A 19,162-nucleotide genomic window follows, 5' to 3' on the forward strand; every position below is an offset into this window, starting at 1 on the left:
TACAGAAGGGGAAAACTCCGGGTGCTGATAGGCTCCCTAAAGGGGCGTCTGCTTTTACTACTTGCACGAATGAAGGCAAAAAAAAGCCAATCGATGTGAATGAACGGCACTTTACAGAGGAGTACTGCCTGACTGGATGGTTGATGAACGACAGAGGCCACTCCAAGCTCTTCTCGGTTTTCTTCAATGACTTACTAAGGATCTTCTTCACATTCGCCCATGCAGGGGAAGCCAGTTACACCAAAGCAAACGCAGGAAAGTGCAATTCAAGCAGAGACCAGGAGGGACTTGTTTACACCGAGAGTGGTCGGAGAATGGAACAATGCGCCCAGCCCTGTTGCTGGAGCCGATTCTTGATGAGATCTTGGGCTCACTAAGAAGCCCCCGCTGGATGCTAATATTTCTGTTGTTCTTGCAGGTCCTGCGCTGCTTTTGAGCCGACAGAGCTCGTCCTGGTCTGTCGGCACAGCCCAATTGCAAATGATCGGTTCCAGTTACAGAAGAAACGTGCGTTTGGTACTGTTGTAACAGAAGGAATAAGGTTCTTGATCCCAAGATGAAGTAAAACAGATGAGTTTATTGCATGCAAGGAACAATATAGCCGAAGTCTTGTTTCCCGCAAGAAACAACAAAACCGAAGTATTGTTCGATGTGCCGATACAAACTTTTAGGTTATATAGTCCTTGCTTGCTGCTTCAGACGTCATTCGATGTTATGGTAAGGGGGGGGGGTCATGATATTTGGCCAGTTAAGAGGCCCTGGCCAAATGGTCAGTTTAAGATTATGCCCCCATGGGGTTCCTTGTTCGCATCTGGAATCCTTATCAGTTAACCCCCTTTCCTGCCATAAACCCCTGTTGCTTAGAAGTCTAATTTTCAGGCAGAACTGACTTAAGTTAACCCTTTTTACATCTTATCTCTTACTTCATCCCCCCCTTATAAAATATGGCATACGTCAGGACTGCCTATTTTTACACATACAATGTCAGGGCAGATCTTTCCTTTTTAGATGTACAGGTATGCATTACCATGACATTGTGCGTTCCACGGTTACAACAAGATGTTATTGATGTTTTTGTACAAGTGATAGTTACAATTATACATATAAAACAACCCTAATCCTACAAATACATAAAGTCCTACTCCAGGACCCAAACACAGACCTCAGCCATGTGGAGATCTATCGTCAGGATCTTGGAACAGCAATATTGACCCAACTCCGATTATAATTTTTTGGCTGACAGATATGCCAACACCCGGAATGTATTGATACCATATCCCCAGTAATGCTCCTCAGGCCTAACAAGCACACTGTTGGTCTTAGGAAGCATCAGACACAGAAACGGTAACAACATCCTTCTTTCTGTTCACTCAGTCTCTGGTGCCGTGGGTCGGTGCAAGTGCGATGCGCGGATCCAGCGATCTCATCCTGTCATTCAGATGGCACAATCAGTAGTTGGTGGCACTTGATATGGTCCGTCCCAGCAGGATTGCAACGTCTGGCAGGGTATCTCTTCTTCACCTACACCCACTCGCCAGGTATACGGTCGTGTCTCCCCTCTACTGGAGGTCCCCAAGCGTCCGGCATCTGTTCACGAGCCCTGTGCACCGCTTCAGTTAACAAACCTACAATACTTTAATAGAGAGTTAGTTAATTCATCAGTGCGTTAGCCAAACTTGGCCTCCAGGGAGTTTCTTTGGGTGCCCGTGATGATCTCAAATGGGCTCAGTCTCACAGTTCTGTTTGCTCCAGCCCGCAAACCGCACAGGACTGCAGGTAGACCATCTACCCACGGTGTTCCTTCAGTTGATATTTCCTTAGTTGGTCTTTCATACTGTGGGTGATGGGAGCAATGTGACTTCTAACTTACCCCTAGTGAGGCAATTACAGCCTGGCACACCTTCCCAGTGTAGTATGCCCCTAGATCAGTATCCAAGGGGCAGGGCAGTCCGTACCACGGGATCATCTTTGTCATACACTTGGGTATGTGCCAGCCCACATCCCATCATTATACAACCCCACATTCTTTACACATTTGTTCTAACCACTATTAAACATCTATTAAAGCCCTCAACCTGAATTCTCCCCTTTCCCCAGTAGAGGTTTCACAGGGGTCTCAGACTCCCGCTCTCCCTGTGGCGCTCGTCTGGCATCTGCATCTGCATGGTTGTTACCTTGAGTTACTGGAATTCTTTATTTATTGTGTTATTTACACCTTACTCAAGCTGCTTCTGTCAGCAGCTGTAAAACTACAAATCAGTTCAGAAACAAGCCCAGTATTCTTAACTGGAGTCCCTGCCGTTGTGAGAGAATCCTATTTCTCCATAGCCATTCAGAATTGTGGCCTACATGCAACAAATACATACAGATGCAGCCATTCAAAGTGAGTGGTACAGACACGTACCAGAGGTAATTGGCTGCGGTGTCGCGCATCATGACGCAAGATGACGCGGGGTACCGCGGTACGTGATTGGTTGACCGACAGGGGCACTTGTGGTCCGTTGGTCTGTCGTAGAAAGATTTACAGTACAGTAAACGTCTTTACTGTGCCCGTTGTAGATATTGAATTTTACCACTGAAGGGAAATCTTAGTAGCTGAGCATAAAAAGAACAGGAGCATACTGTAACGCGTGTGAAGACCATAAACGATATTAATTTTGGAACATAAACATACAGTACTGTATATGGCTGGTCTTGGTACTTTAAAGTAAAAAATACACACCAGTATTCCATTTCTCCCTAAACATTTTAAGCATCGAAGTCTTTAACTAAAGAGATACCGGAGTCAACAAGCATACTTTTAGAATTTGATTAATAGGGAATATAATATGGAATCGCGTATCTAAAGAATTTAATAACGGTATGATTATATTCGTGTACTGCGACAGGGCTGTGTAGGGCTGTTTTGCCTCCCTGTTCATGCGACTTCCCCTGTAGCCTACTGGTCTACGTGCCTGACCAACAACTCACAGATTGGGTGTTCAAATCCAGCTGGTGCTGGACTTTTCTTTTAACAAACATTTCTTCGAAAAAATAGAATAGCGATATTATGGACAATCAATTGACTTTTATATTTCAAAATATCACAACATGATTGATTTTAAGTCATTTTTGATAACAATGAATAGTCACCTTCTTCCCTTCTGACAACGGTCCCTGCTTCTGCTTCCTGCTTCTATTGTGTGTGTGTGTGCAATAGAATACATTTTTATAGAGAAATGGAGGCTGGACAGTATGCGTTACAATATAAACATTTATATTGATTTAAATCGTGTTCTGATTTAAATCGTAAACGCGTGTTTAATTATATGTGTTTTTTAATCATAATCAGGCTAATGCAACATAAATTGATACAGTATCTTTGTCTTCTAAGTATCTTAATAAACTTTCAGCATAAAAGTGGCATCTCAAAGCAATACAGTAGATCGAAAAACAGTTAAAAGGGACCAAAGTAAATACCAGACAAACACAAACGCGTTTTTAATAAAATGCTTTTATTCATTCAGCAGAGAGTGAGAGGGACATCCAGCAGAGAGAGACACACACACCGGTTTCCATTGACAAAATTGTTTTTTTTTCAATTCTTCTTGTCTAACAGGAATGTTTTGTTTGTGGACAGACTGTTAAACTAGAGGAATCGGAGATTCTCAACCCTCTCAACATTATCGACAGACAATGTACAGTGTGTACTATTCTTGTGTTACGGTACATTAATATAAATCTTTATTGATTTCTTTAGATACGCGATTCCATATTATATTCCCTTTTAATCAAATTCTAAAAGTATGCTTGTTGACTCCGGTATCACATTAGTTAAAGACTTCGATGCTTAAAATGTTTAGGGAGAAATGGAATACTGTTGTGTATTTTTTCTTTAAAGTACCAAGACCAGCCATATACTCTATATTTATGTTCCAAAATTAATATCGTTTATGGCCTTCACACGTGTTACAGTATGCTCCTATTCTTTTTATGCTCAGCTACTAAGATTTCCCTTCAGTGGTAAAACTCAATATCTACAACGGGCACAGTAAAGGCGTTTACTGTAAGTCTTTCTACGACAGACCAACGGACCACGAGTGCCCCTGTCGGTCAACCAATCACGTACCGCGGTACCCCGCGTCATCCTGCGTCACGATGCGCGACGCTGTAGCCAATTACCTCTGGTACGTGTCTGTACCGCGCACTTTGAATGGCTGCATCTGTACATCCCTCTTAAATCCCAGAAACACAGAAACTCTGGGGTGTTTCTGTGAGTCAGTACTGGGTTTCTCTGTTCGAGGTTACAAGCAGAAACAATAAAAGCGCTGAAAGCAGGAAGTTATTTCTGCTCGTAGGCATAAACGTGTAAAAATACATTTTCTGATTCCTAAAACCTCATAAAATCCATGTAAGTCTCCCTTTTGTTCCCAATGCATATAACTGAATATAAACCAGTCAAGTTCAGGTACTTTTCTGATGTACAGTATATGAATACACTAGTTCTGGCGCAGCTGTTACAACAAAGATACTTACGAACTTTTTTTTCATACGAGCTCTTGCCGTTTTTAAATTGAATATTTTTTTCATTTCGGTAAATCACACCAAACACCAGCAACACTCATCGTAAGCATCTGACCAATCACATTCCTGAATGTTAAACCCATTAAGTACTTATTTTTAACTTGTTTTAATTATTTTTTAAAAACAATTACACTCCTGTTTTAAGTATTCTTGCCATTTTTAGCATATTGTAAGTGGATTTTTTGCAAACATTTTATTTTTTAAATCATATGAAACACAATCAACCCATTGTAACTTCACATTGATAATTCCTGAGCTTTATAACTGTGTATTATTTCTTTTTACCTTGTTTTAATATTTCTTTTATTATTTTTGCATTTTACAGAGCTTTTTAATATATTGTGAGCATTTTAGTGTCATTTTAAAATAGGACTATCAATGCTCCTGACTTTTAAACCTGTATTTATTCTGACATTATTCTCTCCACCTGCAGATGAGGGAGGTATTTGATTTTAAATTTGTTGATTTGGGGGGAAAATATACATTCATTTCCTTGTATGTATCACCAGTGGGAAGCTTGGCATTTTTGGATGAATTGCAATCTTTACTGCAAGGCCTTCAGACTGTTATAGAAATGACTGTAGATTTAAATGACACATTTGATAAATCAGACAGGAACAGCATAACATATAAAATGGCAGAACCCTCTAAAGTTTTATTTAATTTAAAGCATAAAATTTGCTTTAAAAAGAAAACCACAATTTGTACGATATCATATTTCAATATCGACGTTCAGATGAAGAATTTGAGGATTTGAATATCAATGGAGAGTACATTGATTTTGGGACAATGTTTGCATCTGAATAATCCTTCCTCCTGGAAAGAAGGAAAAAAAAAGTTTTGAGTCTCAGTCTTCAGGATCCCCCCCAAAAAACGTGCAAATTTGTTTCCGATGTATTTTGGATAAAGATATAACTCTCATAGAAGATACATTTTATCAGTTGAATGCAGTCGATACTTTCAACTTTTTATATGATGATAGGACCTACATTTAGGGCTCAGTACTGATAACACTGCTGCTATTGATGGAGTAGAAATAACTGATGTACTGGCAGTTTTTTTTTCTGAGGCAAGAAGTCCTAGAACACCTCCTAAAAATGTTAAGATTCAGAGCAAGAAATATTTTTCCACCTCACCTAATGCTATTGCATTAACGAGGCTGAAGTTGGCTTCTTATTCGCCAGCTGCTGCTTTGCGTTTTTCGTTCCATCTTAAATGCTGCTGCTGTGATGTTATGTCGTCTTTCGCCTGTAGATGGCTCTCTACAGTCATTTTTAAAAATACTTATCCGGATGTATTACTGGACATTTCCTCGGTAAAGGGGAATATGTAAGTAGAGACTGTCCAAATTGCATTTTTGTATGAAACACATTTCAGAAACACAACTCACAATAAAACAAACTGGCATGTTATACCACGAGTAAATAAGACAAAGGCAAAACGTAAATTCACTTTCTGCATTTTTTCCACGACCTTGCCTTCTGATCATAAAAAGTCTCAAACTCTTGCATTTTACAAGAAATTTTAATATAGCAGTTTTAAATGGAACATTTAGAACATGGCATATGAGACTATATGATTAACTGAGGATGAGCAGAGGGTGATCGAACCTACCTCCTGGTTATAAAAATGTCTAAAAATTCTGACACAGATGTGTGAGAGACAATGGAAAAGACTATAAAAATCCTGAACTTCAGGACATTGTACTGTACCGTTTTTTAAATACGACCCTCTGAGCATGGCATGTGAGAAAATGGCATGTGAGAATGCATTGGGAAAAGGTGAATGCAATTTCTGCTGAATTGCTATGGCCCACCCTCCTGATTACAAACTTGTCTCACAATTCTGACACTGAGGTGTGAGACACAATGTAACAGACACTATTAAATTGTGAAGTACAAGAGATTATACTGTTACATTTTTTTTTATATTGACCCTCTGGCATGTGAGGACTTGTAGTCAACAAAATAGCACACATTCTGCCAATTTGCTTTGTCCCTCCTTCCTCGTTACCAAAACATCTTAGTATACCGACACTAAGGTGAATGTCTCTAAATCCAGAATTAAGTTGTCAAAGTATATCGGAGTCAACCGATACTGATCAGGTTCTGCTGATGCTGAGCCCGCAGCCTTCACCATAAGGTCCAATTCCCCAAGCCTGCTGACCTTATATGTCCATCCCTTCTCGTCAAAATTCGTATTTTCACAGGGTACCTTTCAGAAATTGCAGTATAGAATGAAAAAAACTCCAATAGATATCGGCCACTGTTGGCGATTTTCCTTTAAGATAGATAGATAATACTTTATTAATCCCGTAGGGAAATTGACAAATGATTCTCCAGAAAGTTTACAGAGTGTATCACTTTCACTGAGACCGAGAAGTGTTAAGCTGTACGTGAGTCTTTGTGGTTTGGTTGTTAACCAAAAGGGTGGTGGTTTGAGACCTCCCAGGGACACTATGAGCCTTTTAATGAACACACCCTCTTCACTTTATTTCTCCATGGCCGGTCTTGTACCGCAATCAAATACAGAGCCCGTAGGGGGCAGTAGGCCCGCATATATAGCTCACTGTGTATATAATGAAGAAGCGGAGGTTAGTTTCTCATCTGCATGTTGCAGAGCCTTACACAACTCGTACCAACAGTTGGGGTTTGATCCCTGCACGGGCTATTAGTTGAAAGACCATTGTAAATGACGTGTAACAGATTTATCCAGCTGGCTTTTATGTTTCATACTAAATTGCTATCTTGAAACCAAAATAATTAGAAATATGGAACACAACTGTTGTTCCCCATGAAGGAAAGCTGTTTTACACTGACGTCACTCCTTTTTATTTAATCCAGATTTTAAAAACAACTCCGTCCTATCAAAGGAAAATGTTACACAAAAGTTGGAAAGCACACTCTGAATCCATCTGTGTATTTGATTTACGCAAACCGTTCAAGGCTGCCTATGTTAATCGTAAGTGTATAGATGAAACATTTAATATATTGATCAGTTTAAATCAAAATGCTTTACTACTACAAGAGAGAAGTATAGTATGGAGGATGCGACAAATGTGTGATTTCTTGGAAGAAAACTACTTTTCTTTGCGTTCGAAATTAAGTGAAACAGTTGACACACAAACCCTTTGTCTTTTTTAAAGAGATTATATCTTTAAACAGACAAATGTATAAAATGTGTTTTTTTTTACCTAGAGATTTTGGACAGGGGCGATGTATTACTAGTAGAGGCTGCTGACTAATTAACACTGTACTGTCTGGAGATCAGCTCCATTTGCAATAAAAAAAACGTGCGTAACAAAGCTGGAGAGCAGCTGAACTTGTGCTCAGTAGTCAGTATGGTGCTGAGGGTTCAATACTGGCGTTGTTGTATTAGCACGAGCTGCACAGGCTCTGAATCAGACCATTTCAATTAGTCTGATCAGTGCAGGACAAGTCAATGTAGAATTATTGCTTTGTCTGTCTCTTGTTTGTATATAAATGAATGTCTCTGACAACTTAATGTTAGTTTTTAATTTAGTTTTAGTTTTACGATGTAAGTCATGCGTTGATATATGACATGTCTCATTCCTGATTCAGCTCATGCTCCATAGGAGAGAAGAGATTCCTCCTGTTTCTCGTACAACCATATCAGAACAGAAGCCCATGTCACCCAGCTCTGATTCAAGATCGAGTTGCATCTTCAACATTTTCTTTTTGTTTCTGATCATAATTTTCTTTAGTTATGATCAATATTGAACTTTTTCTAAATAAAACAAAACTAATCAAACATGCAGGCAGATTTTTGAAAAGTATTAGGAGTTGACAGGGCCCTCCTTTGGAATAGTCGTCAGAAAATGTGAGAAAAGGAAAGTTACGTAAACTCTCACACACAGCATTAAAGACTGGAATCTGATCATAAAAAAACTAGCTGTCTCCCCGTTGGTAATCAAACCCCGGTTTCCCGCGTGACAGGCAGGGACACAAACAACTTTACTTACTAGGAGCACTTGCTAGCTATTAGTACGCTGGGCAAACGTTCCGAGGTCAAATTCTTCCAGCACGGGGGTACCCTTAAAGCGGAGACGACGGCACCGAAATTTTTTGGTGCGCCTTCTCTTTAAAGGCCCTGGCCAAATATGAAGACAGTACGTACAGTTATAATTCAAACGGAATTAAAAACTACACATCCCAGTTACCATGGTGGTGCTTGTGATCATTGCGTTTAACCAACGAAACAGGGCGAAAAATCAGTCACATGACTTTGGGGCAGAGTTTCGAAAGCTTAACCTATCAGCAACAAAGCGAAATTTACACGATAGGCTACCTCAAACTGTCAGTTACACGACTGTGTATGTCGCTTAAGCCACTCCTATTTGGCATTTTAGTTATGGAGGCGAGAAGATGCCCCCCCCCCCCCCTCTCTGGGTGTCTGATTTGCCGCCATCTTTAACCGCTTCGTGTCCGAATGGTAGTAGCTACGCGTACGAAATAAAGTTCATCCCAGCTACAAAACATATATATTTTTGTGGTAAGAGGGAGCAAAACATCAGTATTTACTGCTATTAATTACTGTACGATTTATAGTTGAAATCTGAGCCTAAATATAAAGTTAAAATCTCGACAAAGCAATGTAGGAAATACAGAGAAAAGAAATCCTTTCTGACATCTAAAATCAGTTTCGATCAAGGTCTCTAAAACGAACAAGAAAAAGAGGATTTTCGGAGGGCAATTACGCTGTATTTATATAGGATAAGTGATTTATGAGCAATCTAATTTCTTGTTCGTTTAAAACAGTGAAATGTCAGCTGCAAAAGATCGCACCAGAAACAGCACTCTCTCTGCCTGTCATAGACGTTCAGGAAAGGCTGAATGAAGTCATGTCAGGTACAATAATTCGGTGATCAATAATAACAGTTATAGGACAAGAAACAAAAGATAGTGAAAACTTAAGATTTTTAAGGCTAAAACTCAAATTCATTCTACAAATTAAGGCAAATGAAAATTCAGAACGTTAAAGTGCTAGAGGTGTAAAAAAATACAAAAATGCACATGAGCAAAAAATTTTAGAAATGGAGCAAACAGAAAAAAAGCCATGCCTGTAGTGCAGAAGAGGGATGCAGGAACACTTGCTTAGATATACAAAAAAATCACAAAAAGGTGTGTTACAAAAGAACATGCAAACATGCTCATCATGTACATGAACATGTACATCAATTTCCCTTCGCGATCAATAAAGTCTTATCTATAAACATGAAACAGAGTGAGGAATCAGAAAATTAGCATGCATAAAAAACAGCAATTCTGTCAATGAGCCCTAAATGAATTAATAGCAACCATGGTTTCATGGAGGGCTTCTCCGATAGTTGGGCATTCAGGTAGATTGCCAGGTGAAATGATTTGTAAACATACTTTGTTAAAGCAAGTCAGTTTTTTCCGCAACACATAAAATACATTTTTCCAAGAAAGTTTAGCCTTTGTCACTAATGAAACCACTAAATAAAGACATAAATATAGAAATCATAAGATTTTTTTTGATTCAATGTTGGTAGCAGGATGAACTGTGCTAAGTGTATATTTTGTTGCAGAGTTGCTGCAAGATGTTAACAGTGAAAAAAAGGTATTTAGAAATGAGTTATTTCAAGAAGAAAATTTTCAGAATAATTGCAAATCTAGCAGGATAGAGAAAGCACAGAAAACAGGCAGTTAGATTGATCAGATTAGTATGAAAAGTTATTTAGCAAAGGGAATGAGAAGAGTGACAAACTAGTATGCTTTAGATCTTTTTATCTGAACCAGGGAAAACTGATCCTGTTTCTCTATAACAATAATAAAAAAACTTTATTTTATATATCACCTTTAAAAGTGGCATCTCAAAGCAATACAGTAGATATAAAAACAGATAAAAGGACCACAGATTACAAAGTAAATACATATAAGAAAGACAAGCAGTTAGAGATGCTACCAAAATTAGAAAATGAAGCAGATACAGACACTAAGTCTTCTGAAAAGAAAGGTTCTGAGGTTAGATTTAAATGCACTCAGGGTACGTGACTGATATCACTGGGAATACAAATTGAGAGCTCTGGGGTGCAGGTAGAGAAGACCCTGTCACCCACAGAATGTAGATGTTCTTGAGGACAGCTAGAAGACCAGAGTCAGACGGACAAAGGTGGGGAGTAGACAGATAATAAGCCATATACTGTAGGTACTGAATGAGGATGAGGATTTTGAAGTTGACTCGAAACCTGATAGATAACCAATGCAAGGACTTGAAAACAGGTGTAATGCATCCCTGATAGGATTCTCGCTGTCATATTCTGAACATATTGAAGATTGCTCAGTGTGGATTTAATTTCCCCAGTGAACAGGATGTGCATTTATTAATTCTAGAAAAAAAAGCCTTTCTTGATTTCTCTAGTTCTTAGTTTCTCTAGTTCCCTTTAAAATAAACTATTATTCCACAATGCAGAGTATTACATGGCCAGTATTTACACATGATATTTGTGATTTCAAGAAATTAACACAAGCAGCTTTTGGAGATTTAAGTGTTGGCTGAGTTATTGCAGGATAAAAGACTAGAGATGTTGATAAGAAGAAGATAATTTTGGGATAGCTGAGGAATACACAGATAACAAGAACACTTCCTAATGGGGTAAGGCATACTTTTGATGAAGATGATGAAGTTAACAGACTGTATGTTTACATAGATACTGAAATGAGGATTGTATTTTAGATTTTGTGTAGTTGCTAGCATTGAACTGTGTGTTGGATGCACATGAATTGAAGGAATGGGCAAACATAGCTGATGCGGATCCACAGAGCCAGCATATTAAGATGTTTATAATTAGAGGCAATTTGTTTAAATAACTAGGTATGGATACTGATGTGCAAGAGAGGTGGAAAGGCTGTTTCCTTAAGCCAGCACTATAAAATATTTTATTCTCAGTGAGATGCTGCCATTTCATAGTGGGTTTCTAACACTGTGTATAGTTCCATCCACACAGTGCCTTTACTTCCATCCATTTCTAATCTCTTTATCCAGTACAGAGGATTTGGAGCCTATCCCAGTAAGCGACGGACACAAGGCAGAATACACCCTGGACATAGCGCCAGTCCATCACAGGACAGACAGACACAAACACACACACACACCAGGGCCAGTTTTCCCATAAACCAATTAACTTACCAGTCTGTTTTGGAGTGCGAGAGGGAGTCATATCACACATATGGAGAAAAACCATCTAACCTAGAGAGAACATGCAAACCCCACACACACAGGATGGCAGGAATTGAACCTAGGACCCCAGTGCTCCAAGATAGCAATGCTAACCACTTTGCCACCATTATAAATGGATGGATATCTTAGTTATCTTTCTAGTTCACAGGTTTGCATGCATAATTTAATTTTGAAAGCCACTGAGACATCAGGTACTACTGTTGTATTTACGAAAAAGAAACAAAAAAAAAAGCATACTAACAACTGTGCCATCCTACTCTTTAGTTAATACAATTTATTATTTATAAACAGTTAACATTGTTAGTAAAATATTTTGAATTATATTTAACCCTATTTTTTCTTTAGTTTTGTATTTAACTTATTATATGATAGTCAGATTTAATTTATATTTGAACAATGAAAATATATTTTTACAAGATGCGGGGGGAAACTGCAACAACTTATTACAGTGCTAAATTTAATATTATTGCTAATAGTTTATGGTAACACCTAACTTTCTTAATTAGATGTATTTAAAACAGTGAACTAAGTGTAACATACCATTCAGAAATACAATCGAGAATAGTTTTGTGGTGTTTGTATGGATGAAACGTTTCTAAAATGTATAACGTAACAAAATTAAAGACGATTAAAATCTGTAATCTTTCCACTTGTAATGTCATTAGACAGAACAAGAAGTTTCTGCTTTGTCTAAGGATGGTATCAAAAAGTAGTCTAAGTGGTGAGAAAGCTGTGCTTAATGATAATTAAGTGACTTAAAAGTAAAAAGAGATGGTTCATATTGCTTGATTAATTTTAAAAACTAAGTTATAAATGCAGACGCGATCGCTGCCATAAGCGCTCCAGGCAGTAGAACGTTCGTTCTGTACTGCTGAGCTCCGCGCCTCCTCCCTCTCTCGGTGCCGCGCCCCTCTCTGACGGAGCGCAGTGGGTGGTACGCTATTTTCAGAGCCTCTGATTGGGAAAAAAAGACCTGCTGATCAGTTTCACACACCAGGAAGAGAAAAGAATGGGATTTTTTCTCTTCGAAACGTGTGTTGTCTTTATGAAATTCGTGTATTTTAAACGTTTAATTAAGAAGTAAAAACCTTACAGCGTACACAAAGATTCTGAGCTGATCACGAGGAAGAAAAATCACCCATTTTTCGCGCATAAAAAGTGGTTTTTAACTCTCGAAACCTGTTTTTATATGTTTTAAAGTCGTGCAATGTCTAAGTTAAGCAGGAACACATCATTATATTTCATTTTTTATTTATTTTTTTAAAAAATTAAAAATCGTTTGCCCAGCCTACTATTAGGAGGCATTTACTCTTAAATATGTTACTGTTTTGGATTTCGACTTTAATTTTCCCGATACCAGTTTTTTACAAAAGTAAAGGCACACGGCACATGTGTGGCACATCACGTCCGAGTTTAGTGACAACTACTTCAGAGATTGTAAGATGGGTAGTTTCAGATCACTTTTTTTTAAAGGTTCAAGCAAACCCGAATACCTTTGCAAGAGACATTTCAGAATCCCAGTCAAATCCAGTACGATTGCTGGATCCCTCGAATTCGACTGAACTATAGCACAGATCTGCAGTCCACCATTAGAATACTGTGGGTGTGTTGTATAAGCCATTCCGCCCAAAATAGTTCTAAAACAGGAGACGCATCCTCGTTTAGGAAGGTGGTATAAAGTGAAATGGTCTGGGAAGAGTCCTACGTTTGAACAGTTCAAAATAGACGTAAAGGGGTATTTACGGACTCTTTCGAAATGTAAGAACAAGCTGTGCGGACCTTATCTTTATTTACCTTGTGTAATCGTTTTTCATAAAGTGTAATTGTATTATAGCATGTGCCCCTGACGATTTTCTTGATACCTTATATGTGCTCTTATTTGTATTGTATGTAGTTTTGTTGTTCAAATAAAACGTAAAAGACACAACTTTCCGGATGCGGCTGCTGTAAAAATAAAATGACATCAAGGGTGCTGTACGCAGAGGTCTGAAACCTGCTCCACAGAAGATCTTTATCCAGAGGTGTTAAAGAAGTTGAGATCTCGCCATGAGAGGGGAAGCATCTCAGAAAAAGCAGGTGCAGTCGGTTCCACGGTCATAACGCCACTAAGTCGGGCGACAAGAGCAAAACCCACCCGGCTTCCTCTGGGCAAGTAATAAGACAAAGAGACAGTGCACAGCGGGTAGCATAGCCGAGCGGTCTAAGGCGCTGGATTAAGGCTCCAGTCTCTTTGGGGGCGTGGGTTCGAATCCCACCACTGCCAGGTGCTTCTGTCGAGACCCTCTTTCAGCTGGCTTCAGACGAAAGGGAGGGAACTACTTTTTGGCAGTCTCTCGAGAAACTAAGCAAAGTGTTTAAAGATACTTTCTCAGCTTGACATCAAGGCACAAAACAAAAACCTTCTTGCGTCCTCTCAACCCAAAAGCGCTTTGCCACTTTTTGCGTTATGCAGGGAACGACGTCTGCCCAGATCACTTTTGTGTCAATGCAAATCGTAGTGTGCCCTCCGTTTTAATGTTGGCTGTGCTGGCGTGCTGCTTCTGTCTGTGAAACTTGAATGTTCTGCTTCTTCACACCGAATCGTCAGCGGGGGTTGAGCTTGTTAAATCTTTGCGCATAGCGCTCCTTTGGAAGTACTTTGTCCAAGTTCAAAAGCGATCGTGGGATTTACTTCATGCGTTCAAAAAGCATGCCTCGCACGACAGATTTAAATGGGGAATGGAGCCTGCTTCTTGCTGTTTTCCCTGTGGTTGCAGTTACAAAGTTGATCGTGCTTTCACATTCTGTTAACAGTATTCACTGGCTGAGCTTTATCAGTTGGTTCGTAAAGGAATCTCTGCTTCGGTTCCAGAAAAGTCATCTGTAGTGTGTTTTTTTCCGTGCATATGGCAGTCTTTTAAAGCTGGTAGTAATGGCGGCGAAGGTAATTTTTTATCCTCTTTAAAAGAATAAGGAAGGGCTGGGGCAAGCTCCATTTACCACTTTTTCAGCTAACCCCTGAACTCGCGAGCTGATTACACTGCAGAGCCACAGGCGCCTCACTTTTCTCCATTCTCTGGGTTAGGGTGAAAAAAAACTTTGCTGGTATTAGCTGGCCTGCTGGGAGTACCTCTTCTTCAATAATAAGCAAGATTTGTGTTTCATCTTTCGCAAGCTGTATAGATTTCTTTCAAAACAAGTTGTTCCAGAAAGGAAACGAACACTTGCATTCACCTGAATTAAAAGGCATGGGATTTGCCCATAAGGATAAATTCTGTACAGTAAGAAAGGCACCGCTGGGAATCAGACCCAGGATCTCCTATTTACTAGACAGGCGCTTTAGCCAACTAAGCCACTGTGCCGGCAAAGTGCTGTCCTTTGACAGCCACTTGGACACGTCTCAACTGCTCTGAGACATCTGCGTTCGGTGTGCACTGAGCCTGCTCGCCTTGCAAGTTGCCTCATTTACATGCGATAGCTCCACCACTAAGAGAAAGGATGAGAAATGGCTTTTATCTGGCACTTTTCATGTCAGAGGATCTCAATCTGCTTTCCGTGTACAAGAGGATGTCCAACTCATGTAGCTAAAGACGTAGACGACAGTGCTCCACTGAAATCTTGATCTCACAACCCTCGGCACACCGCTGTGTTCTGCTTTAGACAAAGGGGGGAAAAGACTTCTTTCATCACACGTTTTGCACTGTTTACGGTGTTTGCAGTGCTCTTTCTTAAATGAAAACCAGGAATCGGCACCATATGAGGTGAGACTAGATAATATTGGAACAAGTAGCCTCGCCATTCCATGCGTGACGTGAGCAAAGTGTAATTCCTGTCTTTATAGTGTGCTTGTTAGAGACATAGCTGGCACCCAGAGCGCTTTAAATCCGGGAGTCAGCAGCCCAAGACAAGAGAGCTTCCTTTGTCTATGTTTTTTGCGTGAAGGGGGAAACCATGCATGTGCTGCAAACGATCTTAGTATCGAAGTGCCGTCCCACATAACCGATCCGAACAATCTGCTTTACAGAGGAGCACTGCCGGAGCTTATCGTTGGCAAACTGAAGCCCAGGCTGACCTCTTCTGTGACTCTTGAACACTGAGTCTCAAGGTTGTGAATTCAAGCTCCACGCTGGCGGGAAATTCCATAGGTAATGATCACATTTTCTTGCATGCTAATCAAAAGAAATATTAAGAAACTTTTCCCGATACCAGTTTTTTACAAAAGTAAAGGCACATGGCACATGTGTGACACATCACGTCCGAATTTAGTGACAACTACCTCAGAGATTGTCAGCTGGGTAGTTTCAGGTCAGATCACTTTTTTTATCAAAGGTTCAAGCAAACCCGAAATACTTTTGCAAGAGACATTTCAGAATCCCAGTCAAATCCAGTACGATTGCTGGATCCTTTGAATTCGACTGAACTAGAGCACAGATCTGCAGTCCACCATTAGAATACTGTGGGTGTGCTGTATAAGCCATACCGCCCAAAATAGTTCTAAAACAGGAGAAGCATCCTCGTTTAGGAATGTGGTATAAAGTGAAATGGTCTGGGAAGAGTCCTACGTTTGAACAGTTCAAAATAGACGTAAAGGGGTATTTACGGACTCTTACGAAATGTAAGAACAAGCTGTGCGGACCTTATCTTTATTTACCTTGTGTAATCGTTTTTCATAAAGTGTAATTGTATTATAACATGTGCCCCTGACGATTTTCTTGATATGTTATATGTGCTCTTGTTTGTATTGTATATAGTTTTGTTGTTCAAATAAAACGTAAAAGACACAACTTTCCGGATGCGGCTGCTGTAAAAATAAAATGACATCAAGGGTGCTGTACGCAGAGGTCTGAAACCTGCTCCACAGAAGACCTTTATCCAGAGGTGTTAAAGAAGTCGAGAACTCGCCATGAGAGCGGAAGCATCTCAGAAAAAGCAGGTGCAGTCGGTTCCACGGTCATAACGCCACTAAGCCGGGTGACGAGCAAAACCCACCCGGCTTCCTTCGGGCAAGTAATGAGACAAAGAGACAGCACACAGCGGGTAGCGTGGCCGAGCGGTCTAAGGCGCTGGATTAAGGCTCCAGTCTCTTCGGGGGCGTGGGTTCGAATCCCACCGCTGCCAGGTGCTTCTGTTGAGACCTCCTTTCAGCTGGCTTCAGATGAAAGGGAGGGAATTACTTTTTGGCAGTCTCTCGAGAAACTAAGCAAAGTGTTTAAAGATACTTTCTCAGCTTGACATCAAGGCACAAAACAAAAACCTTCTTGTGTCCTCTCAACCCAAAAGCGCTTTGCCACTTTTTGCGTTATGCAGGGAACGACGTCTGCCCAGATCACTTTTGTGTCAATGCAAATCGTAGTGTGCCCTCCGTTTTAATGTTGGCTGTGCTGGCGTGCTGCTTCTGTCTGTGAAACTTGAATGTTCTGCTTCTTCACACCGAATCGTCGGCGGGGGTTGAGTTTGTTAAATCTTTGTGCATAGCGCTCTTTTGGAAGTACTTTGTCCAAGTTCAAAAGCGATCGTGGGATTTACTTCATGCGTGCAAAAAGCATGCCTCGCACGACAGATTTAAATGGGGAATGGAGCCTGCTTCTTGCTGTTTTTCCTGTGGTTGCAGTTACAAAGTTGATCGTGCTTTCACATTCTGTTAACAGTATTCACTGGCTGAGCTTTATCAGTTGGTTCGTAAAGGAATCTCTGCTTCGGTTCCAGAAAAGTCATCTGTAGTGTGTTTTTTTCCGTGCCCATGCCAGTCTTTTAAAGCTGGTACAGATGCGGCCATTCAAAGTGCGCGGTACAGACACCGCGGTACAGATACCGCAGGTATGATGACACGGGGTACCGCGGTGCGTGATTGGTTGACCGACAGGGGCACTCTTGGTCCGTTGGTCTGTCGTAGAAAGACTTACTGTAAACGTCTTTAGTGTGCCCGTTGTAGATATTGAATTTTACCACTGAAGGGAAATCTTAGTAGCTGAGCATAAAAAGAATAGGAGCATACTGTAACGCGTGTGAAGGCCATAAACGATATTAATTTTGGAACGTAAACATACAGTATATAGCTGGTCTTGGTACTTTAAAGAAAAAAATACACACCGGTATTCCATTTCTCCCTAAACATTGTAAGCTTCGAAGTCTTTAACTAACGTGATACCGGAGTCAACAAGCATACTTTTAGAATTTGATTAAAAGGGAATATAATATGGAATCGCGTATCTAAAGAATTTAATAACGGTATGATTATATCCGTGTACTGCGGCAGGGCTGTGTAGGGCTGTTTCGCCTGCCTGGTCACGCGAGCTGTCTTGTAGCCTACTGGTCTAGGTCTGTGACTACCAACTGGCAGGTTGTGTGTTTGAATCCAGCTGGTGCTGGACTTTTCATTTTTATTTATTTATTTTTTAATCGCGTAACATAAACATATTACCGTATGCAAACTGTACTGTATACAGTATGTATATGTATATTTAATGTCTTAACTGTGCCCGTTTAATTGAATTAAAAAAAATATTTAGCACGAACATTAAGCTGTTTACATCTTCCGCCTGAGAACAGTCACCCGTTGCTACCCAACGCAGAATGGTGATTGGCTGACACTATCTGACACCCCTCTGATTGGAGAAAAAAGACGTGCTGGTCTGCTATACACACTGTGCCAGGAAGAGGATTTCTTTCTATTCAAAACGTGTATTTTAAAAGTTTAAGAAGTAAAAACCTTACAGCATACACAGATTTCTAAACTGATCAGGATCGTTATCTTTGTCTTATGCATAATAATGTTCACCGCTCTGTCCAGCAAATTAATAATAAACTTTATTTTATATAGCGTTTTAGACGAATAAGTAATTAGATTGCTCATAAACCTAATCACTTGCTTTTTCTTTTTATTTAGGCTCAGATTTCAACTATAGATTGTATTATTAATAACCATAATAACAACCAACCAACAAAAACAACCATATAAACATAATGGTGGTGCTGGACCTTCCAGTTTTATTTATTTATTTTTTAATCGCGTAACATAAACATATTACCGTATGCAAACTGTACTGTATACAATATGTATATGTATATTTAATGTCTTAACTGTGCCCGTTTAAGTATTGAATATTCATATCTAATTTTACCACTGAAGGGAAATCTTAACAAATCTTAAGGTATATGGCTGGTCTCGGTACTTTAAAGAAAAAAATACACACCGGTATTCCATTTTTCCCTAAACATTGTAAGCTTCGAAGTCCTTAACTAACGTGATACCGGAGTCAACAAGCATACTTTTAGAATTTGATTAAAAGGGAATATAATATGGAATCGCGTATCTCAGGAATTTAAAGACCAGACAATCGCAAACTCGTTTTCAATAAAATTATTTTATTCATTCAGCAGTTTGTGAGAGGGACATCCA

At 39.7% G+C, this 19,162-nt stretch overlaps 3 protein-coding genes and 2 non-coding genes across 5 annotated transcripts in view; 3 read left to right on the forward strand and 2 right to left on the reverse strand.

The window, feature by feature from the left end:
* LOC148669375 (antigen WC1.1-like) overlaps nt 1–19,162 on the reverse strand; it is a 590,051-nt gene that overhangs the window by 356,849 nt on the left and 214,040 nt on the right. The window lies entirely within an intron of this gene.
* Nucleotides 1–19,162, reverse strand: part of LOC148669398 (uncharacterized) — a 469,383-nt gene that overhangs the window by 203,237 nt on the left and 246,984 nt on the right. The gene's annotated exons all lie outside the window — the stretch shown is intronic.
* Nucleotides 1–19,162, forward strand: part of LOC148669520 (uncharacterized) — a 97,072-nt gene that overhangs the window by 8,570 nt on the left and 69,340 nt on the right. The gene's annotated exons all lie outside the window — the stretch shown is intronic.
* Nucleotides 13,966–14,047, forward strand: trnal-aag (transfer RNA leucine (anticodon AAG)). Its single transcript has one exon. It is a non-coding gene; the product is annotated as a tRNA-Leu (tRNA).
* Nucleotides 16,800–16,881, forward strand: trnal-aag (transfer RNA leucine (anticodon AAG)). Its single transcript has one exon. It is a non-coding gene; the product is annotated as a tRNA-Leu (tRNA).

This window comes from Lepisosteus platostomus, chromosome 5 (assembly GCF_059453375.1).
Source record: "Lepisosteus platostomus isolate fLepPlt1 chromosome 5, fLepPlt1.hap1, whole genome shotgun sequence".
NCBI lineage: Eukaryota > Metazoa > Chordata > Actinopteri > Semionotiformes > Lepisosteidae > Lepisosteus > Lepisosteus platostomus.